Here is a 25,607-nt window from a genome sequence, read left to right as displayed (position 1 = left end):
TGGCTGTAGTATCTCACAGCACAGTTGTTTATTTGGTTTCTTGCTGAAGCTTTCAGGGAAGCAGTTGGTCACAGGGTAATTAAGCCAGCCTTAAATTGTAATAAAGGTTCAGCTGTCCCATTGCTTGGGTGCAGGGATTCCATGTATCAAACCCAGAACGCTGCTGTGTGTGGGCAGGGAGCGCCGCCAGGTTTCGGTGGTTTATATTGACAGCAGCTTCCAGAAGAAACCATTATCCCATGGTGTCCTCCCGAAGAGAAGAGCAGCTCAGTGTTCAGGCAGAGGTCTGCAGCAGCAGGTAGTGAGCACAGAGGGTTTCTCCAGCCAGGGCAGAGCACCTGAGGTTTTTGGGACGTGTGTTTACAGCAGTGCTTTTCTTAACTGTATTTGCTATTCTCTTTAGGTAACTCTACTGATAAAACCAAGATGGAAGAAATCGAAGCCAGAGAAGCAGAACTGGAGAAAAAGGATTTTGGCTGATGTGATCGGGTAACTGTGTTTGGTTTTGGGCCCCTCATAGTAAGGAGGACATTGAAATACTACAGAGAGTGCAGAGGAGGTGACAGAGCTGGTGAAGGGCTGGAGCACAAATGTGATGGGAGCAGCTTAGGGACCTGGGGGTTCAGCTGGAGAACAGGAGCTGAGGGGAGACCTTCTGATCTCTGAACTGCCTGAAAGGAGCTTGGAGCCAGGGGGGGTCGGGCTCTGCTCCCCAGGAACAAGCGCCAGGAGCAGAGGAAACGGCCTCAAGTTGCGACAGGGGAGGTTGAGGTTGGATGTGGGGAACAATTTCTTCCCCAAAGGGCTGTGGGGCATTGGCACAGGCTGCCCAGGGCAGTGCTGGAGTCACCATCCCTGGAGGGGTTTAAAAGGTGTTTAGATGAGGTTCTTAGGGACATGGTTTAGTGCTGATGTTGGATTATGGTGGGACTCAATGATCCTGAGGGTCTGCTTCCAACTGAAATGATTCTTTGATTCTAACTGATAGGTTGGCAGAAATCAAGCTGAAGCCTGTTCTACCTAGTGGTGGGCTAGAAGTGCTGCCACTCATACCTAATTAATTCTCCATGTACACGTTGTGCTTGATCTTTTATAGAATCACAGAAGAGTTTGAGTTGAAGGGACATTCAAAATTCACTCAGTGCCACCCCTGCCATGACAGGGACATCTTCACCAGCTCAGGTTGCTCAGAGCCCCGTCCAGCCTGGCCTGGGATGTCTCCAGGGATGGTTCACCCACCACCTCTCTGGCCAACCTGGGCCAGGCTCTCACCACCCTCAGGGGCAACAATTTCTTCTTCATGTCCAGCCTGAATCTCCCTCCTGTAGTTTAAAACCATCACCCCTTGTCCTATGGCAACAGGCCCTGCTGAAAAGTCTGTCCCCATCTTTCTTATCAGCTGTTTTAAGTACGGAAAGGCTGCAATAAGGTCTCCCTGGAGCCTTCTCCAAGCGTTCTGGCAGAGGAAGTATGTGTGTTTACATCCAAGAGTGTGTGTTACAGCTGTCACAGTAAGGGAAAACAATATCTGAGCAGTGGGCACAGGGCTCCGTTGCCTCCTGAACTTGCAAGTGGTTTCTGTCTGGTAGGAAATAAGTTAAACTGATGGGGTGGGATTGCACAGTGCTTTTCACGTCACCGTGTTGTGAGCAGCTGCCTCCAGACTGTGCCTGATGTGCAGTGAATCCTCCTCCCCAGCAGGAAAGGTGTCACCGCCTGTGTCTGTGTGAACATGTGCAGTGGGGAACTTGGGGCCATCACTGCTGGGCCGGAGATGGATATTAGGAGGTTTTTACCACTTAGAATTGTAGAATCACAGAATCATTTTGGTTGGAAAAGACCCTCAAGATCGAGTCCAACTGCTTTCCCCGCCCCTGGCACTGCCCCATATCCTGAGAATCTCATCTCCGTCTGTCCAACCCTCCAGGGATGGTGACTCCAGCACTGCCCTGGGCAGCCTGTTCCAATGCCTGACAGCCCTTTCCTTGTGTCAGACAGATGAATGAACCTTTGTCTTTGGTTGTGTGCCTGGAGTACTGCAGGAGGGCTGGCTGGCTGTCGTTCTGAGAGGTTTTTAGGAGAAGCAAGGAATCCCCCCATCCTTATATCCACATATAACCCGTGTACATCCATGCTCAGCCCATGTGTCTGTTTTCTCTGCAGCTGGACTCGAAACGGATGGCACAGAAGAGCTGTAGATAGAAACAAAGAAGATGAAAAGGGACTTTGAGGAGAAACTGCTGGATGCAGGTGGAGACGCTGGAGGTGGAGAAGCAGCAGGTGACCGGAGAAACAGGAGCTGGTGAGCAAACTGAGGTTCTCTGGCTGGGACATGGGCTGGGGTACAGCAGATCAGACACCATCCTCCTCAGAGTGCTTTGTCCCTCTCTGTAGAGAGGTGACATTGGTCAGAGAAGCAATGGTGAGGGGCTCTGTTGGGCAGAGATTTGGGGAGTGCCCTCAGTAGGCTCTGAGCCCCCTCTGCTTCAACAGATGGGGACAGGAGACAGGTGACAAGGCTGTCACCCAGCTCTGTGCTGCAGTGACCTGGCTCAGGTGGGACTGTCCCTGAGGTGTCTCGGCTTTTCCCTGGACACAGAGACTCCCCCTAGAGATTACTAAGCATATTCTTAGAGTTACTTTTTTTTATATTAACAGAAATGTGGGGCAGGAAAAAGCAGAAATGTTGCCATCCATGGTGTTCAGGATGCCCGGTGCTTGTGGGTGTCCTCGGTTCGTGCAGGTTCCTGTTGCTCCGCCTGGAGCCCAAGCAGTCTGTGCATATTTGGCTTTGTACTATGGAGAGCAACACCCAACAGTTAAGGAAACTTTTGAATTTGAATGTGGACACATTTCTGCTCCTAAGTCTGATAGAGTAGAAAATGCACACTGGTTGGATTGTTTGGGTTTTTTTGAAACGTATTGAGGAATTTACCCCTGAGAAAAATCATAGAGAGCAAGATAAAGCTTCTTGCAATTGTTTATACAAAACAAATAGCCCTGAAATCAAAATTCTATGAAATACCTTTTTTGGTGACAACTTCCTCTGATGATGATGATGAAAAAACATCTCCATTCTTGAGCCTTCTCTCTGGCTGGTTACCCTTGATGGGATGAGAAAGCACAGATCAGAAGGAGGGAAACGTTACCTTAATTTTGCTGCAGTAAATTTTGCAACATTAATTTTGCTGGTGAGGGTTGTGACAGCTCCAGCCCTGTCCCTCTCCCCCAGCACAAGGCAGGGCTGACCTGACCAGGGGACACTTACTTTCCAAACCACTGGATACTGTGGGCAAGAGGTTTCATCCCACCTGCCTGATGCCAGGGTCTGGTCAAAAGCTGAGAGAAGAGAGGACAGGAGGGCACATGGGGAAAAAGGATCGCACAGCACATGAAAAGCTCTGTTGGGGTCTCTGAGGTGTCCAACAGTGAGAGCTTTGGGCTGACTGTGGTGTGGATGCCCCACCACAAGAGCACAAGTCCTGCAAAGCCCCAGATTTTCCCCCATTCTCTGCCTCACTGACACAAGGAGCAGCAAATAGTACAAACAGAGGATTTGGGCTTGTTTCTGTGCTACTCAGTGTGTCTCTAGCACCCCGTTTGATATTGAACCACTGACTCTTGGTGTCGAGAGCAGACTCCACTTCGCTATGGTGCTTCCTGCTGTAGTTTTCTTGCCAGAGCTCTCCGGCAGTCACCCTGCTGCAGGAATGCATCTCAGATGATCATCCAGGTCACCTGTTTTGGTGCTGCCTTCTCGTTTTTCATTGACAAGGGAAGTTGGCAGCATCATGTGAGGGGCAGGATGGGGATCTGAGATAGGCCTGAGCATTTAGGACGTAGTGGTACCTGGTTTACCTGAGCTGAGCACTGGCATGTTCTTGTTTCTGCTTCAGATGGAATGACTGAAAGAGGAGCTCAAAGGCACCAAGAAAGAAATGTCTTCAGGGTCGTGTTCCCTGCCTGCAGCTTCACTGCCAGACACTGCAGGGAACATCCACCACCACCAGCCATCCACTACCAGCTATGAGACCTCCCAGAGGCTCCTCTGCTCCCTGGGTGTCCTGGCATCCCACCATCTCCACCAGGAATGGACATTCCCCCTCCTGCCCTCGGGTTCAGGAGAGTCTGTGCAGCTCGACTGCTTCCGTGGGCATCGTCTCCAAAGAAGATTCTCATCCAGCTGCACAACTGTGAAGACCACTTTGGGTTAAGGTAGGACCCACATTTTAAAGGCCACCTTACACCTTGTTCTTTCACCCCAGCAAGCTCCTCTCTTCCCTTGTGTCTCATCTCCTCATGTCCCCCTGGCTGAGGGGTTTCATGGCTTTGCTTTCTATAGGCTATAGAAAAGCTGATGTTCTGTAGAAGGTGATTTTATCCTCCCCTTTGTGTGCAAAGAGGGCAGGACAGAGGATGCAAGGACCTGAAGTGTTTGGTCCTTCAGAAACTGTGTGAGGCCCTGCTGGCAGTGTGCTGGCACATGCTTTCCTCTGAAGGCTCTGGTGGACTGGAAGGTCTTCATCATTGACCTGAGGTATCTCTTCTGTGTAAACTGGCTTAATAAGCTGGCTGTCCTTAGTAAGATCTTGTAAAGACCTGGAGACCCTTCTAGATCATAGAATCATAGAATGATTTGGGTTGAAAGGACATTCAAAATTCATCCAGTGCCACCCCTGCCATGACAGGGACATCTTCACCAGCTCATGTTGCTCAGAGCCCCATCCAGCCTGGCCTGGGATGTCTGCAGGGATGGTTCACCCACCGCCTCTGGCCAACCTGGGCCAGGCTCTCGCCACCCTCAGGACCAACAATTTCTTCATGTCCAGCCTGAATCTCCCTCCTTTAGTTTAAAACCGTCATCCCTTGTCCTATGGCCACAGGCCCTGCTATAAAAAGTCTGTCCCCATCTTTCTTATTGGTCCCTTTTAAGTACAGAAAACCTGCAATAAGGTCTCCCTGGAGCTTCTCTTTTGCGTGATTCCCTCTCCCAGCAGTTGTGTTGTGAGCAGCTGCTGGGCAGAGATACCTGATTGGCACCACGTACAGCCAGTTACAACTTGTCTCACTGGTTTTGTCCCCTCTCCTTCTTCCTGCGTTACCAAGTAGATGTTGGGACTCTCGTCCCCCATCTCTGAGCGCTCTCTGTAACATCTCTCTCTGTTAAACACTTCTGGAGCTGTTTCCCCACCTTTGCACCGAGGCAGGAGGATCCGGGCACTGTGTGGGTCCATTGCCTAGGGAGAGGGAGCACGCCTGCCCACTGCTCCAGGCCATGCCCCTTGGAGGAGACTTGTCCCTGCGCTGAGGACAGGTTTTGGGACAAGTTTAGGACAAGCCCTGTGACTGTGACATAGAAGGGATATGTGAACAGGAGGGTTTGGAAGGTGATGTACACAGACATCCCCAACCTTATGTTTCTTAAAAAGGTGGAAGGGGAGAAAAGTCTTATCCCTTTGAGCTTTTCTTGTCTGTCGGCACAAGAAAACTCTGTGTTCATCAGAGAAATCTGTTCTGCCCAAAGCGTATGGAGGTTGTTTGGTGCTTTGCCCCAGGGCCAGCCCTGGCACTTCTTGCTGCTGGAGGACACAGCCCAGGACCTGCCTGGTCTGTGGTGGCACCAGCTGCAGGGACAACCAGATTTTGCTTTAAGGCCATTTTCCACTGCTATTTTATCAGCAGCTCCTTGCTCTACCGCTGGGCTGTATCCCAGCAGTTGCTGGTATGGAAGCATCTGCTTCTTGTTTCCCCTCTTCTTTTGATTTCCAAGTTGATGCCTTTTTTTCTGCATGCCCCATTTTTAGTTTTTTCCTTTTAATCAAGTTTCATAGTTTGAGGTGTCCATAGGACTTGGGAGCGTGGCCAACAGTTTCCTACCAGGACAGAATTAACCTGCGTGAAGGAAAGCATCAGGTGTTTTCTGCAGATCTTGTGTTGCTGTGCTCTGACCTGCCGGCATTCAGGACAGGAGGGTGACACTTGATAGCTCTGCAGCAGAGCAGGGTTCTGTGTGTACCAGTTGTGATATTATTGACATTTTAGAGAGGTTTCAATCTTCGTTTCTGGGCAGTTCAGGTCCCGGTGCAGCTCTCCTTTTGGGCACCAGGTGGCACATGGATCTCTTGGTTTTGCAGGGAGGTTTTGTGGCCCTGCTGCAGCCGCTGTTACGGAGCCGGGCAGAGGGAAACGCAGCCCTGGCTGTGGGTGTTTTGGGGAGCAGGGCCCTGGCTGTGGGGTTTTTGAGGGTGTGAGGCCCAGGGTTTGGGGTTCTGAGGGAGCAGGGCCCTGGCTGTGGGGTTTGGGGGAGCAGGGTCTTGGCTGTAGGTTTTTGGGGGAGCAGAGTCCTGGGTATAGTGTTCTGGGGGAGCAGGGCCCTGGGTGTGGGATTTTAGGGGAGAGCAGGTCCTGGCTGTGGGATTTTTGGGGAAGCAGGTCCTGGCTGGGGGGTTTTTGAGGGAGCAGGGCCCTGGGTATGGGTTTTTGCAGGACCAGATCCTGCTGTGGCTTTTTTGGGGGAGCAGGGCCCTGGGTGTGGGCTTTTGGGGGAGCAGGTCCTGGCTGTGGGGCTTTTGGGGGAGCAGGGTGCTGGCTGTGGGTTTTTTGAGGGTGCGAGGCCCAGGTTTTGGGGGAGCAGGGTTCTGAGAGTGGTGTCTTGGGGGTGAAGGGCCCTAGCTGTAGATTTTGGGGTAGCAGGGCTCTGGCTGTGGGGTTTTCGGGGGAGTATGTTCCTGGCTGTGCTCTCGGGGAGTCCTGGGGGTGCCAGCGCAGTGCAGCCCCCACAGAGCCTGCTTGTGGCCCCACTGTCCCCAGACTGCAGGGGAGCAGCGTTTGCTCCTGCTGCACATCGGTGCCTCTTTTGGGAGTGTCACACATGCCCAGCAAACCCTCTGCCACCACACGTGTGGCAGCTGGGTCACCAGAGCTGTGGCCACGGTGGCTCTGCCCTTTCTCCGCACTGACTCCAGTGACAGAACAGCCCTGACACCCAGACATACCCTCCTTGGGAGTAATTAATTTTCTTTCTTAATTCCTTGTAAAGAATCACATAAAATTATTTTATGTCTTGTTTTCTGTGATTCTGGGTGCTCTCCAGCCCCATGGAGCGATGCTGTCCCTGGGGCGATGCTGTCCCTGGTGACACGGTACACCGGGGGGCTTCAGCCTCAGGTGTGCTGCTCCAAATATTTCATTCAGGAGCATGCGGTCATTTTCTGCATTGGGTTGTTTACCATCTTACACAGCCTGCGAGTAAAGTTCCTTCTGTATTTATCTGTTGTATTTTCTGGTAGGTGTAATCTAGAGGGGCAGGAGGTAGTAATAGTGAGGAGTTTGGGTTGGAGGGACCTTTGCAGATCATCCACTTCACCCCTCTGCCACGGGCAGGGACATCTTCACCCAGATCAGGTTGCTCAAAGCCCCGTCCAGCCTGACCCTGAACACTTGCAGGGATGGGGCATCCACAGCTGCTCTGGGCAGCCTGTGCCAGTGTTGCACCATGCTAATTGTGAAACATTTATTCCTTATGACTAGCTTAAATCTGCCTTCTTTCCATTTAAAACCCTTGCCGGTTGTCCTGTCATGACAGATGCTGGTAGAAAGCCTCTCTCCATCTTTCTTAAAAGCCCCTTTATATACTGAAAGGTGCAGTTAGGTCTCCCCAGAGCCTTCTCTGGGCTGAAGAACCCCAGCTCTCTCAGCCTCTCTCCACAGCAAAGCTCATTCAGCCCTCGGACCGTTTCCGTGGCTCCTGTGGCGCCTCTGTCACAGCTCTGTCTTGTGCTGGGGACCCCAGAGCTGGACGCTGTGCCCTGAGGGGAACTCACAAAAGCAGAGCAGATGGGGAGTGTCCCCTTCCTCGACCCAAATCATAGAATCACAGAATAGTCTGGGTTGTAGGGACCTTCCCAGCTCCCCCAGTGCCACCCCTGCCATGAGCAGGAACATCTTCACCAGCTCAGGTTGCTCAGAGCCCCGTCCAGCCTGGCCTGGGATGTCTCCAGGGATGGTTCACCCACCACCTCTCTGGCCAACCTGGGCCAGGCTCTCACCACCCTCAGGGGCAACAATTTCTTCTTCATGTCATGTCCAGCCCAAATTTCCCCTCCTTTGGTTTAAAACCATCACCCCTTGTTCTATCACAACAGGCCATGCTAAAAAGCCTGTCCCCATCTTTCTTACAGGCCCCTTTCAGCCACAATCAGGTCTCCCTGGAGCCTTCTCTTCTCCAGGCTGTTCACACTGCTGGTGACACAGCCCGGGACACACTTGCCTTTCAGGGCTGCAAGCACACATTGCCAATTCATGTCCTGTTTTTCACCCACCAGCACCCCAAGTCCTCCTCCTCAGGGCTGATCTCCATCCCTCCTGTGGTGAAACTGGGGGTTGCTCTGACCCAGGTGCAGGACCTCGCACTTGGCCTTGTTGAGCCTGATGAGGTTCACATGGCCCCACTTCTCCAGCTTGTCCATGTCCCTCTGTATGGATCCTGTCCCTCAGGCGTGTCACCTGCACCCCTCAGCTTGGTGTTACCCACAAACTTGCTGAGGGCGCACTCAATCCCACCGTTTATGTTATCATGTACAATATTAAATATTATTGGTCCTAAACTAGACCCATATGTGACACCGCTCATTACTGGCTTCCGCTTGCACGCTGAGCCATTGACTCTAACCCTTTTGATACAGCCATGCAGCCAATTTCTTATCCATCTAATAAGATCCAGAACTTTTCTAGAGATCAGTGACTCCTGAGCTCCACAAGGCCAGATGCAGGAAGGTGTTTAGCTCCTAACCTATGGAAATGTGAGATACCATTGCAGACAGTGGGGCTTCATGCACCTGCCTAAGGTTCAGGCCCTCAATACCTTGTGCAGACACAAAACAAAGTTTATTGAGAATGAAACTACATTTTGATTTTTTCTTTAATGAAAATGCTGCCCAGTGCTGTGGACGAGCTTGCAAAATGTCTGTTGCTGGTTCTCTGGGCCCTTTAAGTGCTCCCAAATGTATTTAAAGCTTCCCTTCATGTGTCCTTGTGTTTCCAGGCTGTGGGGAGGCTTCGCTCTCCCCGACTCCCAGAAGTTTTGCTGCAGGGATCCCTGGCACAAGCGTCTCCTCAAGCCAACACCTTCCTCCCTTGTTCCTTTTCCATCCCGGTGTCCCCAGCTCCATCCCCTCTTTGGTGACACAGGGGCCTTCAGGATTCTGCACCTGTATCTTCTTTCTTCCTTGAGCATCCATGAGCGTTGTGCCGATGTTGGCTGAGAAGCGGCAGTGAACAGGGTGAGAAATGTCTCTTCTCTTCTCTTGCTCAGGAATATTCTCAGACAAAATGGAGAAGTTTGTCCCCAAATCTGTGAGCTGGTAAATCCTAGTGTTTGCTGAGCAGAACAGATGGGAGGAGTTCACCAGATGTCATCGCACAACAATTCGGTTCAGAAGTTGCTCTGGAGGCCTCAGGTCCATCCGTCCTGCTCTAGGTAAGGCTGACCCCAAGGTCAGAGATTGTTCAGAGCCTTTTGCAGCCAAATTTGAGTATTTTTAAGGACAGAAATTGCCCCAGCCCTCTAGACATAACTGGGCTCCCTTCTCCAGTGTTTCTGAAAAGATTCTCCTTACATCAAGTCAGAATTTCCCTTGTTGGAGCTGGTGGCTGTTACCTCTTAACATTCTCCGTGCTCTCACCTCCTTGTTTCTCCCAGAGCAGCGTTGGGGACACAGTGACAGCACCTGTGTGCTGTGACAGGGTTCGGGGAGCAGCGTTGGTGGAGACTGAACCTTCATTTGCTTTCCAAAGGAGGCAGAACCTCTTTGGAGAACTTTTACCCTAGATCTTTTAGGTGTTTTATCTCTCCAGAATACGTGGGGTGCTTGCTGCGTGTGTCATGCCCTGGGAGAGGGTTTTTAGCCTCTACCCTGGAGTTCCTAGAAAATGAAGTCACTCCTCGTCTCACTGATGCAACCTATAAGTACAGCTACGATGTTGGCTGTTTTGGGAGGTGTTCATATGTTCCTACTGTTTCCCACCTACGTGTATCAGAGTCCAGAGAGAAGAACTGCAACCAACTCAGAAACTTTCTGTAGCACAGCTGTGTAGTTCAGCAGTTGCTGTTTTCATCTCACAACAGGTGATGTATGGCTTGGCCTGACCTTTCCCTATGCTTTAGGGCAAGCTGTGCTTTTCCTGCCCTGACAGTGCCGTCCCTGCAGCACCCGGCTGGCACCCAGCCGCTGGTTCAGCCGCAGCAGACGTCCCGGTGCGGATGTTTTGGCAGGTGGAGGTGGCATTTCTAACAGAGGACGTGTAGAAAAGTCTGTGGGAGTGAGATGGGGCTGTGACCTTGAGCGAGGAGCTGCTGTCCCCACCGGTGCTGGCACTGCTGGTGCAGCCACTGGCTGCTGGCACTTGCTTTTGGGGGTGCTGTGGGTGACGGGTGTGCCCAGCTCTGGGGTGCAGCTCCTGCCTGTCCTGGGTTTCTGCCAGGCTGCTGCCTCTGTGAGAGCCACTTGGGATGTCACTGGTGGGCTCTCTGCAGGTGTGTGGTGCATACTGGGAGCCCGACTGTGCCCGTAGTGCCCACAACACTCATCCCTGACTTTTTCACTGGGGCATCAGCGCTGGGCAGTGATTTTATTTGCAATTTGAGCTTTGAGATGCCCCTGGGGGGAGCCCCAGCTTAGGACCAGGGGTGCCCTAGTGGTTTTTTTGCCTCTTGTGTATCTGGGGGCTTTTCTGGCTTTGCAAACTGGGGGTTTTCTCTGGGATCCCCTTACTGTGTGTTAATATTTCCAGGTCCCTTGCAGTGCCGGTTTCATCCGCCAGATGTGCGCAGTTGAGCCGCGTTGGCTCCGTGCCGGTGGATGAGCTCAGAGGACGGGGATTGGGAGAAGGGATCAGCTGCTTCCCTGACGTGGGGCTGACGCAGCTCAGCATCCTCCCCTGCACCCCCGCTGCATCCCCCGCACCCCCCCGTGACCTGCTTTTCCAGACAAAGAAGGGATGTGCCGGCTGCGCGCGCATCCTGCTCTGCGCCAAGGGCAGCCCCGGCCCCCCTGCGCTGTGCCCCCCTCCCCATGTCTCCGTTCTGAACCTGGCAAGAGCAGCTCAGCTCCCATTTCAAGGAGCCTTTGTCCTCTCAGACAGCTTCCTTTGAGAGATCTGTCTTTCTTTTTTTGTGCGGGTGACAAGACCATAATTAGGAAGGGGGTCTCCATCTGCTGCTGGGGGAAATGGGGGGGTCACAAGGAGAGATCACCTGCCCTGGCACAAAAAGGCAGCGCTTACCCCCCAGCCGGCATCACCAGCCTTTTGGATGCTTGCTGATCAGGCAGCTTGAGAGCAGGAGCGGGGCTTAGCAGTGTTTTGTGCTGTTTAAATGGAACAGAGATCTTGGAACATTGTGCAAACCCTTCTGTCATGGGGGTCCCCATGTCTCTCCAGTGCCCCCACTCCTGCCCCATGCTCTGAGCCGGGGGGCTGTTATGCTGCTGCAGTGCTCTGCTGCTCCTGCACCCCCCAAACCTCCCTTTCTACTCCCCCAACCCCCCTGTCCCTGCTGACATTACAAGTTTGGGTGTCTACCCTGTGGTGCCCACGCACCCCAGTCCTGGGTCCCCCAACTCTGCCTGTCTCCCTTGCTCCTGCCCCATGGCCCCGTCTGAGCAGGCTGGGCCCACCCTGAGCTGTCCCAGCGCTCCCCAGCTAAGTCACCCAGGCTGTGCTGAGGAAGCACCCATGTTTAGTAGCCCCAGAGCTATGTTTTGTAGTTTTTTTCAGTTTCAATTTGTTCACAGGATGGATGTTCTGGCAACTTAATTGTGGTTGTTTGGCCTGGAGAAGAGAAGGCTCCAGGGAGACCTGATTGTGGCCTTTCTGTGCCTAAAAGGGGCCTGTAAGAAAAATGGGGACAGACTTTTTAGCAGGACCTGTTGCCATAGAGCAAGGGGAGATGGTTTTAAACTAAAGGAGGGAGATTCAGGCTTGACATGAGGAAGGAATTGTTGCCCTGAGGGTGGTGAGAGCCTGGCCCAGGTTGGCCAGAGAGGTGGTGGCTGAACCATCCCTGGAGACATCCCAGGCCAGGCTGGACGGGGCTCTGAGCAACCTGAGCTGGTGAAGATGTCCCTGCTCATGGCAGGGGTGGCACTGGGGGAGCTGGGAAGGTCCCTATAACCCAAACTATTCTATGACTCTATCTTTTGATACCATTTCCAGTGTGGCAATGATGCAAAATGCCTGTCAGCACACCCGTGATGCTGATCCACCTGCCCTGACAGCCAGGTCTGACCTGCCGAGCTCCCTCATGTCCCAGTGCCAGCCTCGCTTGTCCCCTGCCACGCAGGGGGACATGCCTGGAGTTTTTGCAGCTGCAGAAATGACAGCAATAACATCAAACCTCCCTGTGTGTCCTGTCCCAGGTGTCCCACACTCTGCACCCAGGGGCTGCTGCAGCAGGAGAATCACCACAGAGCCCCAGCTCTGGGTCAGCCTCACCCTGATCCCATCAAAATGACTGCTCTCTCCCAGAAAAGGCCCTTACAAGATATTTTGGAGGTACTTATGAGCCAGTGGGATTTCTGGGTGCAGCTTTGTGGTGTTGAGGTGCTGGTACACCTGAACCGGTACTTACCAGGCTGGATATGTGCAGTTCCAGTGCCAAAATGTGTGCTGGGCACCCTGCTCCTGCCTGAATTTAATCTTTCAGTGTTAGGATTTTACCTGCAGTCACCTATACAATTTCTTTCTCTCTTTTTGTTTTTTAATTCCTTGCTTTTCTTCCTCTGCATTTGTTTTAATTGCCACAAAGGACTTGGGATCCTGGATCTGTTTGTTTGTCACTCATAACTGAGTGATACCTTTTGGCCCTTTTCGAGCTGATCCTGGGAAAGCTTTCTGTGACATTCACATGAGAATTTAAGCCTCAGATTCAGCCGGATTTGGCCCTACACTGACATAATCCTGGCTTAAAACCTGGATGCTCAGGGAGCAGCTTGCAAGGTATCCCTGTGTGAGTTTCACTCGTGCCCTTTGTTTCCTGAACCCTTCCTAGGGACAGCATATGGTCACCCCAATTCAGGTGGGTCCTGGTTCTCCCCCATGTCTGTCTTCAGCCCTTTATCCCATCCCTGGGCCCAGAAATGTTCCCATGAGAGGTAACACGAGAGTTTGAGCACTCGCTCTGGTGTGGGACTTAATACAGATGAAATCTGGTGGTTTTACTCAAATGTGGAAAAATATATAAATGTGGAAGGCAGTGGCATTAGTTGTGGGGAGTTGTATGTGCAAAACATACCAGTTTTAATACAAAATACTGTACTTTTCCTGAGGATTGTGAGTGTAACGCACTGAGGAAAAGCAGAATATAAAAGAAGTGGTGGGGAGAGGCAACCAGGAGAGCTCAGGAGGCAACAAGGCTGCTGAAGCTTTTTAAGCAAATATTTTGGCTATACCAGTTTAAATGCTCCAATAAGGGCTGGTTGGGGTCTCTTTTTCTGCTTGGAACCTGTGGGGCTGGAGCAGAGCTGGAGCTGCCCCCCCACACACCCCAAACAGCTCATCCAGCAGCAGAGGGTGCTCGTGCATCACCGTGCAAATCCTCCTTCTCCCTCAGCCATCTTAAGCAAAGTGTTTTCCTTCCCTGCAGTCTCCATTTTATGTTTCTGACGCAGAAAATAAAAAGGTTGGCAAGGAAAGGGGGGTAGGATGCTGGGGAGCAGGATGTGCAGAGGCAAAGCTTGGTGGGGCTGGGGTGGGGGGATGCTGTGAGCCCCGACTGGTACCCAGGGAGATGTAGAGCGAGGGGCTCTCTGGGGGATGGATGCCAGGATTGGGGAGGGGGTGCTCTGCAGAGAGAGCTGCTCTTTCTGATGAAATATTGCTTGGAACCCACCCCCCCGGCCCCTGCAGCTCTGGGGTGCCCACCCCTCCCTCCATCCCTCACTGTCACAGGATGCTCGAGTTGCAATATTGCTGGTTTTAACCCACCCAGGAGGCTGAGCAGACCCCCCACACTGCCTGGCTGAGGTTTCACCGCAGAGCTGCTCTCGGCCGGGCGCCCCAGACAAGAGGCACTTTTCCTGTTTTTCATTGTTCAGGACACACTGATCTATTCTTGCTCCTTTTTTCCTTCCTGCCTGTGCACATTGGAGGGGGTGGGTTGTTGCCCCAGGTTTGTTACCAAGCAAATCCTGGCAGCAGCACCTTTCCCAGCTGTATGGAGCCCCAGGAGAGCCGCCGGCATCTGATACTGAGTCACTATTGTCAGCGTCTCTATTTGTAGTAACCATTTTTGTGTTATTCGTCACTGCATCCTTCTTGTTATGCAGGGCAGCGCTTAGGGCCAGCAGGCATTTCCCAATCCAGGATATGAAGCAAGACAGCAAACTAAAGTGCTGGAGGTTTCTCCAACAGTGAACTTCACTGAACCAACCAAACAAGGATGCTGCAGGCTCAGAGATGGACTCGTGCGTCTCTGATCAGCTCCTGGTCGCTACCTCTTTGCAGGCACATCTCTCCCTTCATGAGAGACTATTGCAGGAGATAGTTTTGTGAACCTCTGTAAGGCTCCTGGGTTTGTTTGGAATTTTTTTCAGGCTAAGAAATGCAGTTTTCTCTTGTGGCATCTGTTGTTCCAGCACCTGAGAACCAAATTTTGGGGTACTCGCCCTTACAGGTGTGTGCATAGAGATAATAATGGTGTAAATGCATTCAGCTGACTTCAAACCACCTGAAGCTGTCAGCTCCAAAAGCTGCCTGAGGTGCAGATGAAGCACTCTGCTGTTTCATCCAAGTCCATCAGCAATCTTGAACAAAAATCCCTGGGAAAGCCGACTTGTTCAAAGTCAGTTTAGACGAGTCTGCACAAGCAGCTCATCCCTCAGTGACAGGGACGGGGGGACATCCCACAGGACTGCTCCGTCACCCTTTTTTAGAGACATTCTTCCCTCCACAGAGTCAGTCCTAGTTGCTTTTGTCCTTTTCAAGTCCGAGGTCCAGTTTATTTTCAAGTTCTTACGTCCCTTTTTGTTGCTTTCCTAGAAATGTGAATTTGCAGCTTAATGGAGTGTTTGTTCTGCTTTCACCCAACCGCTCTGTGCTTTTCTTTATTTTCCCTTCCCACAGCCGTGCACAAGGATGCTTCTCAGGGAGATAATAAACATCATAAGAGCTGCTGTGGTTTCTGGGGATAGCTAGTCGAGTATCTTTGCCTTTAAATATCCTAAGCTAAAGTACCCTTTGTTTTTCATCCTGTGCATGCCCACATACGCGAAAATAGGTCAGTGATTCTGTGCTGCCGGCTGGCCCGGGGCGGCAGCGGGAGGAGGGTGGTGGCAGCGGCACAGCCGCAGCTCAGCTCCCGGGGAGGGCTGCTCGTCCCCCCCTGCCCTGTTACTGGGCAGAACGCGGCTTCGGGGACTGGTGAGCAGGGTGGGGAAGAGTGCTGGGGGTGCCACAGGCTCCTGCAACCCCCCCACCCAAGGGTCAGGTCAGAGTTCCAACTTTGTGTGATTCTGTATGATTCTGTGCTGCTTCTCCCCCTCCCCATGGCTGGGGTACAGCAGGAGGGGATGTCTCTGTTTTTGTGGTCACCCTAGGATGGGTACAGCCCCCCGCCGTGAAGCAGTGGGATTTTAGGTGTCTAAGCAGTGGGATGCCTCAGTTTCCCCTCTCGTGCTGTGGAGCCACCCCCGAACAGGGTGCAAACCCTCTCTGCACTCTGGGTGCTGGTGGGACCACTCGTGTCCCCGGAGATGGAGGTGGCTGTGACAGCCTGACCCTGGTGCAGCACAGACTCATTTTCTGTCTTGTTCATCAGAAATCTAAACCTCCCTGACCTTAAAACAAAATAATTTACAATAGATTACAATAGTGTGAGTTCTGGGCAGCCCTTCACTTAGCAGCTGAGATGATATTTTTGTTTCGTGGTTCCTATGGAATCAGTTCTTGCAGTTACTGAATGAAGCAGAGTCTTATATTTTTAGTAGATAGAAATGACAAACATGATGTTTTATGCCAAGCTACTGTCTGCTCTTGGAGAGATGAGAGGAGGAGCTGCTGGAGGAGGATGAGACCTGATCCTTAGGGCTAATGCTCCATTTTAGTTACTGACCATGCCCACCAAAAGCTCCGTATCGGGACACGCTGGCATCTAATATGTCTTCATTTAAATATTTCTAACAAAACCCCCAAACAGACAGTCTGAAGTACAGGTACAGACAAAGGTGATGTTTCCCTGTTGCCCTGCGTTGAGTTTGGTAGAGGACTTGTTCTGATCTTTTCCCTTTTTCACACCTGTCATTGCCTTCTGCTCCCAAATGGTGCCTGCATTGTGATCAAGTGCTGTGTTCTCACCTAAGTCCTCTTCTAGAACTTCCAGTAACAGGCAGGGCATATAACCTAATGTTGTAGGTGTTAACAGATGGGGGGAAAAAAGAAGTCTATAGGGACTGCAATGATGCTGGGCATCTTTTGGTTGCTCATCCAGTACCAAACCTACATACACATCTCCTGAAATGCTGCTCCCCGAATTTTTTGGCGTTCAGAGTCTCGTGCTTTGATGTGCAGGTGGATATTGTCACCTTGACCTGAAGTCATGGAGGCATAGAATCATTTTGGTTGGAAGAGACCCTCAGGATCATTGAGTCCCACCATAACCCACCCCTGGCACTGCCCCACGTCCCTGAGAACCTCATCTCCGTCTGTCCAGCCCTCCAGGGATGGTGACTCCAGCACTGCCCTGGGCAGCCTGTTCCAATGCCCCACAGCCCTTTGGGGAAGAAATTGGTCCCAGATCCAACCTCAACCTCCCCTGGTGCAACTTGAGGCCGTTTCCTCTGCTCCTGGCGCTTGTTCCTGGGGAGCAGAGCCCGACCCCCCTGGCTCCAAGCTCCTTTCAGGCAGTTCAGAGATCAGAAGGTCTCCCCTCAGCTCCTGTTCTCCAGCTGAACCCCCCAGCTCCCTCAGCCGCTCCCATCACACTTGTGCTCCAGCCCCTCACCAGCTCCGTTGCCTTCTCTCAACTCGCTCCAGCACCTGAAGGGCTTTCTTGGTGTGAGGAGCCCAGAACTGACCCCGGGATTCAAGGTTTGGCTTCAGCAGTGCCCAGCACAGGGACGGTCACTGGCCTCATGAGCCTGGCTGCTGTGCACACAGATTTATTCTCAGGATCTGATGCTAGTGGTGAACGTCAACTACAGCAGTAAAAGTTCCTTTGTGAGGCGTGGGGAATAGGAATAAATGAGAGTAAAGGGAAAGGGAAAACTCTCCCCCAGGGGCCACCTGGGATGAGAAGCAACAGGAGTCTCCTGGAATAAACACTTTCTCCAGAGCAGCCAAATACTTTTCCTATAGTGACCCTTTGTACTCTTCTTGTCTTGCTCTGTGTCCCCATTGTCAATCCTCAGGCCGAGAGTGTTGATTGGAGCAGGCTTTGATTAGAGGCAGATGTTGCAGTGCTAATTACCCATTAAGCTTAGGGCGGCCCATCCTTGGGTGATGTTTCACGGTTGTTTTAATGACCCTCGTCTCCTTTTGTTGTCCCCTGGGAAGAGGTGACAGCTCACAGCAGGGCAGGAAAAGGCAGATCAGCTCCCCCATCAGTGGTAATTAACTCTTCTGTTCTAATTGCTTCCACTCAGCACAACAGACCTGGGCTGCAGGGCTGATTTAGAGATAAGGGAGAAGCTCCAAGGTTATCCAGGTTACAGCACTGTGTGGGCTCGGGGTTAGTCTTAGGTCTGGTTTTGTAAAGCCTTACATGGCTCTCAAGGAAAAGTCTTTTCTGCCTGGCCTGTCTGCTCCACCCCCTGTCCTACAGCAGTCGCTTTATTGCTCTTGGCACCTTTTCTTCCTCATCCTCCTTCCTGATCATGGTTTTTAGCATCCTTGGGACCAACCAGTGATGAATTTAAATTCCGTGCTTAATTTGTCAAAAAAGAAAAGAAGCTACTGGTGTCTTTAACCTGCTCGGACAGCAGGGCAGGTTAATTACCTGAGCTTTGTTACCTGAGCTTCCAAATACACCGGCACTCTTCCTGCAGTGAAGGCAGCTTTATCATCTCACTTTGATGTGGGGAGAGTCTAGTTGAGTAAATTTTGGACTTGGTGGATTTTTAAGATCCAAGCAATATCTGTCCTTACACGTGTGTTCTGGAAAATTTGTGTTCCCTGTGTACAAACTTTCATAAAATGTGTGCTTGCTTGGCTTCACACCCCTACCGCATTTCTTTTAGAGACAGAAAAACACAACAAGAACAAAATAAACAAAGACAACAAACAACAACAACAAAAAAAAACCAGTTAAAATCTCCCTGTTTGTCTTCCCAAAACATCTTGAGAGGATCTCGGTTGTCCTGGTTTTTTAAGACACGGGACTCTGGCTTTTCCAAATAGGAGAAAGCTGATGTTTGTAAAGTAAAGGCATCTGGTAAAACTCCAACAGAACACATCATTTTCTCCTGCCACGTTTAATTCCAAAATCCAAATTTGGCTGTGCGATGCCGGTAGGAAACTCCTATCATGAGTTCTTTTTTTTTCCCCCTTTCTTCATTGCAAGAAGTTTCAGATTGTCAGGTCTAAAAAGGCTCTTTTAGCTATTTTCGCAGTCCCATTCAGCCTTGCTGTGGGATAAGGGGCAAGAAGAGAGCGCGGGGGGGAAGGGGTGAATCCCCACTGAGGGGTCGGGCTCTCGGGAGTTCAGATGTGACCTGGAATGAGAGCACTGCTGCTTGTCAGGAACCGGGGAGTGGAAAATAACACTGATTTTGTTCCCAGCGCTGGAATCTTTACAAAGCTTAAGAAGTACAGGAAGGATGAAATACCTCAGAAATGCCTGTTCCTGGGTTATTTTACTTTTATTGGTCAGAAATACTGTTTTTACAGTTAAGATGCTCGCAGGGCGCAGAAGGGATGATGATTCTGCCATCGCTCAGCCCTTGCCAGTGCTGGCAGCATTTCCTTCCTCCTCCTCGATGCCTGGAGAACCTTAGAAGCCCATTCCTGGCCATGATAACGTACACCCAGCCTGAGGTCTTATGAAGAGGGTAGATATAGCTTAGATATTAAGAAGTTCTTCCTTATGAGGGGAATTGTTCTGCCTGGAGAGGTCGTAGATGCCCCATCCCTGCAGACATCCCAGGCCAGGCTGGACGGGGCTCTGAGCAACCTGAGCTGGTGAAGATGTCCCTGCTCATGGCAGGGGTGGCACTGGGGGAGCTGGGAAGGGCCCTTCAACCCAAGCTATTCTGTGATTCCGTGATCCTGGTACCTGGTAGTTTGCCCAAGGATGGGATCTGAATGCAAAACTGCTCTGGATACAGAACCCACCTGTTCAGAAAATAGTTCTGGTTGCTGTAGCAAGTGGGAAGCAGCACAAGTAAGGAGCCGTTGTTTTTCTGTGAATGACTGTATTCAGTCACGTGGGAGTCCAAAAAGCAGAAGGTTTCACATAGCAAGCTGCACCAGGGACGTGCCTGTGCTGCTGCAGGACCCTGTGACACGGGTGTGCTCAGAGACGGTCCCTTGGGACTCAGTCGGTCAGCGCTTGTCTCAGGAATCATCTTTTTATCTCTATTTAAACACATCTTTCTGCTGTGTCCTCCTGCTGATTTCTCTGCGTGTCGCTGTGTTGGACTCTGGCTCAGCTCAGCAAGAAACAAGTGTTTGATGGGGCTGGAGTCTGCGGGGCTGCAGGCATCACTGCGATGCTTCTGCATCTGATCCTACATGTGAGAGCTGGCGATGGCAAAGAAAATATTACAGCCAGCCCATCCTAGTGCCTGCACGCACCCTGCCCCTGCTCACGTACCTGCTGCCTCTGGCGCTAACATTGATTTTATTTGTTTTGCTTGGTAAAATGGGTCTGAGCATGATCTGGTGTGTGGGTTCAATCTCTTTGGCTAAAAGGAGGGTGTAGCGTGTGGGTCTCTGAGAGGTGACAGCGAGGGGGACTCTGGAGCAGGTTTGGGCAGAACCAGAGGGTTCAGCTCTCTGCAAGGCGAGGGCTTTTTTGGGGGCAGCTCGGGAAGCTGGTTGGGACCCTCTGGGTTTATTTCCCAGCCACCTGCATGTGGGTGGCTGGGGATACACGCTGAGGATTTCAAATACCTGCTGGCTGGGTTTTCAACACCTGCTCTATGCTTCTGTTCTCCTGACTGATTTTTCTTGTGACCAGCTCCAAGACACACAGCCCTGAGCTCAGAAGTGATCTCAGTGAAGGCACAATTTGGATCTCGGCTACTCTGACCCAGGACAGTTTGGGCTCATTGCTGTATCCGTAAAGCCTGAGGCTGCATCCCAAAAATGCCTTATTTATGTTGTTTTAGCGGAAGATTTTTTCCTATTAGAGCTGGAGCTGTGCTGCGCAGGGTGATGAATGAAAGAAAGATCACTGAATCAAGCGGAGGCAATGGCTGGAAGGAAGGACGCCTATTGTTTCATCCTGTGATGAAAAGCTGGTGGTGCTGAGTCAGCATCCAGGGAGGAAGGAAAGACGGAGGCACAGCAGGATGTGGACGGCAGATGTATCCGTCCCTCAGATGCAGGATGGACGCCCGACTGCTGCCCCGCACGCACCCCCGGTGCTCTGCTCCTTGGCCTACCTGGTCCTGGTCTAACACTGACCTTCAGCCTCCTTCTAACCTGCAGTAACATCTCCAGTATAAGTCCGGCCCATCTCGGTGATGGGGCGGATGGCTTCACAGTGTCTTTGCGTCCTTCTCCAGGGCTGTCAGGCTTCAAACAATAGATCCAAAGAAATCAGCTTTTTTGTCTTATTTTAGAAGCTGGAGATGGTGAAAGCCTGCAGACCTTTCCTGGTGTGTGCATCCCTCGCACTAAAATACTGCAGAAAATGAGGGGGGAGAGCCCTGGTGCTGCCCGGAGCTGTATTTACGCTGTCTGTGAAACGTGAGTGCCTGCCTGAGCGAGCTTTGCCCTTGGTCTGAGCACACACGCCGTCCAGGAGCAGAAAGGACTGTATTTCCTGGGATCTGCTGCTGGGGGAGCACGGGGATATTGCATGAAACAGTTAATTATCAGTTTGGGGGTGATTTGCCTGCATCTAAATGAGGAGTGAGCGATACTTCTGGCAGGGAGCTCAAAGGGATTTTTAGGGGGTCCATCTGGAGGCCTGATGACAGTTGCAGGGTAGAAACTATGCTCCTGCTTAAAGCAAATATTTTAGGAATGTTCTTCTCTATTTTTATGTTGTCTTTTTATTTCTTTTTAGTGTCTGCTGAGAACTCGAAGAAGAGCTTAAACAGGACAGAAGGACAGATTCTGAACGCGCAGTGTAATATTCTGTACTTTGCAGCTGACACAAATGGGAATGACAAATTTGTGGGGAAGAAAATGACAATATCCTTTTGTTTCTGGGAAGAAAAACATTTCAAAGCAGATGTGAGCTATGGTGGAAGGGATTCACGGGTTTGGAGAGGGAGGGAGCAAGAGGGTCCCGTGTGTAGGAAAAGTCATTTCTGTTGCAGTGTGGACCACGGGTTGTTCATCCACAGCTTTGGGGGGACCTGGCAGCGCTGTCATTCAGAGCCTCCTTGACGGCTCTGGGCAAAAGGAATTTGCTGTTGTTGTTCATCCTTGTGTTATAGTTTTTAATCTTTTTTATTTTTCCCTCAACTTCTTATAATTTCTCACCTCTGGTGGTCCAGGACTTCTCAGTTCTTAGACTAAAGCTCATTTCTGCACTGTCTGGAAACTCACTCTCAGTAGTGGCAAGACCTATCCAGAATTGCAGAGACAGATGAAGGTATTGCTGTTCGGACAATGCCCTCAAACACATGGTGTGAATTTTGGGGTTATTCTGTGCAGGGACAGGAGTTTGATTTGATCATCCTTGTGGGTCCCTTCCAACTCAGGACATTCTATGAGATTCTGTGATTGCTGCTCTGTTTAGTTGTTGTCTAAAAAGAGAACTACCCGACTGCATTCCTAGAGTTTCTGGAGGTGGGGGGGTTGCTGGGGGTGCTGTGTACTGGCCAGGGGACACCTCAGGGTGCTGAGTGTCACAGTGCTGTGATGGAGCGGTTGGGGCTGTACCCTGGGGGTTCAGCTGGAGAACAGGAGCTGAGGGGAGACCTTCTGATCTCTGAACTGCCTGAAAGGAGCTTGGAGCCAGGGGGGTCGGGCTCTGCTCCCCAGGAACAAGCGCCAGGAGCAGAGGAAACGGCCTCAAGTTGCACCAGGGGAGGTTGAGGTTGGATGTGGGAACAATTTCTTCCCCAAAGGGCTGTGGGGCATTGGAACAGGCTGCCCAGGGCAGTGCTGGAGTCACCATCCCTGGAGGGCTGGACAGACGGACATGAGGTTCTCAGGGACATGAGGCAGTGACAGGGGTGGGTTATGGTTGGACTCGACGATCTTGGGGGTCTTTTCCAACCAAAATAATTCTATGATTCCATGATCTTGCTTCTGCAGATGTGTGCCATGGGCTGCCATCCCATCTGTGACGTGGAGCATAAGCAAGATGCTGCTTATTTGCCAGCTGCATATTCCATCGCTTTGCCTCTGACACAGGAGGTGTAAGCATCGCCCAAGTGCTGAGCAGGTTAGGCTGGGTTTATCTCAACATTGTGACCTGGTGCTGATGGCATCTGCGCTACTGCTGAAACCTCTGAAGGGAGAGGAACCACCGATGAAGCTGAATGCTGTACTACTCTGTGGTGGATTGCTCGCTCTGATGTTTTCCTCCTGATGTTTGCTTTATGGGCTGTGGCTTCTGGATTTCACAGCTTTGTTAAGGATGCCAAGACACAGTATGAGAAGTTGCAAATGATGTACTCTAACACAGAACTACAGAATCCCAGCCTGATTGGGGTTGAAGGGACCTCTGTAGATCGCCAGCCCAGCCCTGCTCACGCAGGGTCACAGAGCAGATCACACAGGTGGGTCCAGGCGGGTTTGAATGTCTCAGAGAAGGAGACTCCACACCCGCTCTGGGCAGCCTGGGCCAGGCTCTGGCACCTCCCAGCAAAGTAATTTCTCCTCATATTCAGATGGACCCTCCTGTGTTTCAGTCTATGCCCATTGCCCCTCGTGCCCCCAACACAAAGGACTTTTGTATGGTGCTGGGCCAGTACTTTCTGTTTGACCACCAGAAAACTGGTGTTGACAGCATCTATATAGAGCTGAATAACTTCAGGAATAGGTTTCTGGTGAGCAAGATGCCCTCTCGTCCTCTTAATTCTTAAGTGTTTCCTTCATTGCTCAGATCTGCCATGCTTCTTACTCCCCCTTCTCCAAAGAGGGATGTTAACTGCTCTTGTGCATTTTTCCCCCACCCAAGCCTCCTGCAGCCCCTGAGCAGCTGTTTCTCCTGTTCTGCAGAAGCTGTCATGGAGAATCAGAAACAACATGAAACAGCTGATGTGCCTTGCAAAGCTGGTGGAGGAGGAGGAGGAGAAACACTGGGAGTGACAGCGGCAGAGAAGAGCTGATAGACACGACTGCACGTATGAGATGGAATCGGGTGTCTGGGACAGCAGAAGTTTTGAACTGGATGCAAAGCTGTGTTAATAACGTGTGCAGAGGGCGGCAGGTGAAGAGAGAAATGCTCTGGAGCATCCCTAGGGATGGAGACGTGGGGCAGCACGAGTGGTATCGCTCTCTACTGGGATGATGAGTCCTGAGAGCAGCGATTTGCAGGTTTGCCTGCAGAGCTGTGAACTCAGACATTGGGCAAGTCACAGAAAACCCATCTTCAGCAATGTGCAGAGCCTGCTAAGGTGCAGAGAACCTTGCCAAACCTTCACAAGAGGCTTTTTTTGCCTATATAAAATGCAGCGATTTGTATGACACAACAAAAGCCTATACGGCTGTTCAGCACTGTGGTCCTGTGCTCTTTCTCATCACTTGTTTTCTTGGGAGGCCTGGTGGGTTTTAGCTCAGAGCTCTTCTCCCCCTTCCCAAACCGTGATCCTGTGCTTGAATCTGGCATTTGGCTCCCCTCTTCCAGCCACATAAGTTTCCAATTTCTTTGCACATGTGTTTTAAAAGGGGGGAGGGGAAGAGGCCACAAACAGTCTTGGGAGCTTTCCCAGTGCTGTAACCTGAACCTGGGAGCACCTGAACTGGTGGGACAGTCTCTGTGGGACAGCCCTGCGGTGATTTTTAGTGACAAGGTTTAGTGCCAGAGTTAGGTTATAGTTGGACTCGATGATCTTGAGCGTCTCTTCCAACCTCAATGATTCTATGATTCTGTGATTGTGCACACTTGGGTTCCTCATTCATCACCTGTCTGTGCCCTCACCTCTGAGTGAATCCTGTCATCACAGCTCCTCCTGTACCAAAGCTGTGATGCTTTCTGAGAGCAGGGGGGACCTGACATAGAATCATAGAATCATTTTAGTGTAAAAGACACTCAAGATCATCGAGTCCAACCATAACCTAACTCTAGCACTGCCCCATGTCCCTGAGAACCTCATCTGTCCGACCCTCCAGGGATGGTGACTCCAGCACTGCCCTGGGCAGCCTGTTCCAGTGCCCCACAGCCCTTTGGGGAAGAAATTGTTCCCCACATCCAACCTCAGCCTCCCTTGGCGCAACTTGAGGCCGTTTCCTCTGCTCCTGGCGCTTGTTCCTGGGGAGCAGAGCCTGACGCCCCCTGGCTCCAAGCTCCTTTCAGGCAGTTCAGAGATCAGAAGGTCTCCCCTCAGCTCCTGTTCTCCAGCTGAACCCCCCAGCTCCCTCAGCCGCTCCCATCACACTTGTGCTCCAGACCCTCACCAGCTCCGTTCCCTTCTTTCAACTCGCTCCAGCACCTCAAGGCCTTTCTTGGCATGAGGAGCCCAAAACTGACCCCAGGATTCGAGGTTTGGCTTCACCCCTCACTTTGCCAGATGAACGGCAAAATCCTGTTCTGCTGTTCCCATTCACTTCGTTTCCAAGCTCCTTACATGCTCAGCGGTACATGTGTAGATGTAACCCTGTCATTCTGTAATAAAACAGCCATTTCCTTCTCCTTTCTGCAACATTACCTGTTGCGTTCGGATATTAGTGAGTTTTAGGTTTGAAGCCTCCTGAAGCTGTAGCAACTCCAGGCACAGACCTGAACCCCCCCCAAAGTGACCCATCCCAGCAGTTTTGGTTGGTCTGAATTCAACCCTGTGCTTGGTCCAGGAGGTGACCGTGACTCTGCGACACCCCGTGCTGTCCCCACAGCGTGGGTTTTCTCCCCGAGTCTGCTCCCTGCTACCAGATGCATTCTGCTCTTCCAACATATGGACTCGATTACTGTCCCTCTCCCTTGATTTCCTGCCTCTTTGCGTTTCCTGAAGCGCGTCCCCTCCCCCTGGCAGCCTGAACTCCTGCAGTGAGATACTTTGCAAGCTCTCGCATTCCTCCCTCCTGCTGCTTTGTTGCCTCTAATGAAGTGTCCTGATCCAGAACATGCAGACCCAGCGCTGTTGCTGAGCCCAGAAACCTCGAGGGCTCAGCATCCCGCAGCAAAACCCGTCACCCCGCTAAATGCACGTTCAGTGCCTGGCAGAGCTGTATCCCAGCTCCTATTGTGTCCCACCCTGCCTCAGCATCCCTCCTAGAGCACCCCGTCGTTTTTGGCCAGCTGCTTTGTGTGCAAGACTTCAGGGTTTTTTCCT

General features: G+C 51.5%; 1 long non-coding RNA gene across 5 annotated transcripts in view; it reads left to right on the top strand.

Annotated features, from left to right (window-relative positions):
- The window catches only part of LOC136107877 (uncharacterized), a 27,953-nt gene extending 2,426 nt beyond the window's left edge, over nucleotides 1–25,527 (top strand). For 4 of the 5 annotated variants that reach the window (XR_011741406.1, XR_010652337.2, XR_011741407.1 and 1 more), the window contains 8 exons: nucleotides 404–489; nucleotides 2,164–2,302; nucleotides 3,897–4,215; nucleotides 9,314–9,478; nucleotides 20,778–20,904; nucleotides 21,227–21,760; nucleotides 22,429–22,558; nucleotides 23,338–25,527. This is a non-coding gene — a long non-coding RNA (uncharacterized lncRNA). The remainder of the gene's footprint in view (nucleotides 1–403; nucleotides 490–2,163; nucleotides 2,303–3,896; nucleotides 4,216–9,313; nucleotides 9,479–20,777; nucleotides 20,905–21,226; nucleotides 21,761–22,428; nucleotides 22,559–23,337) is intronic. The other variant, XR_011741408.1, reaches the window with a different exon arrangement.
- Nucleotides 25,528–25,607: the final 80 nt, after the last annotated feature.

Source organism: Patagioenas fasciata, chromosome 14 (assembly GCF_037038585.1).
Source record: "Patagioenas fasciata isolate bPatFas1 chromosome 14, bPatFas1.hap1, whole genome shotgun sequence".
NCBI lineage: Eukaryota > Metazoa > Chordata > Aves > Columbiformes > Columbidae > Patagioenas > Patagioenas fasciata.
Note: the sequence above shows the minus strand (reverse complement) of the source record. Positions and strands in the feature narration are given on the sequence as shown.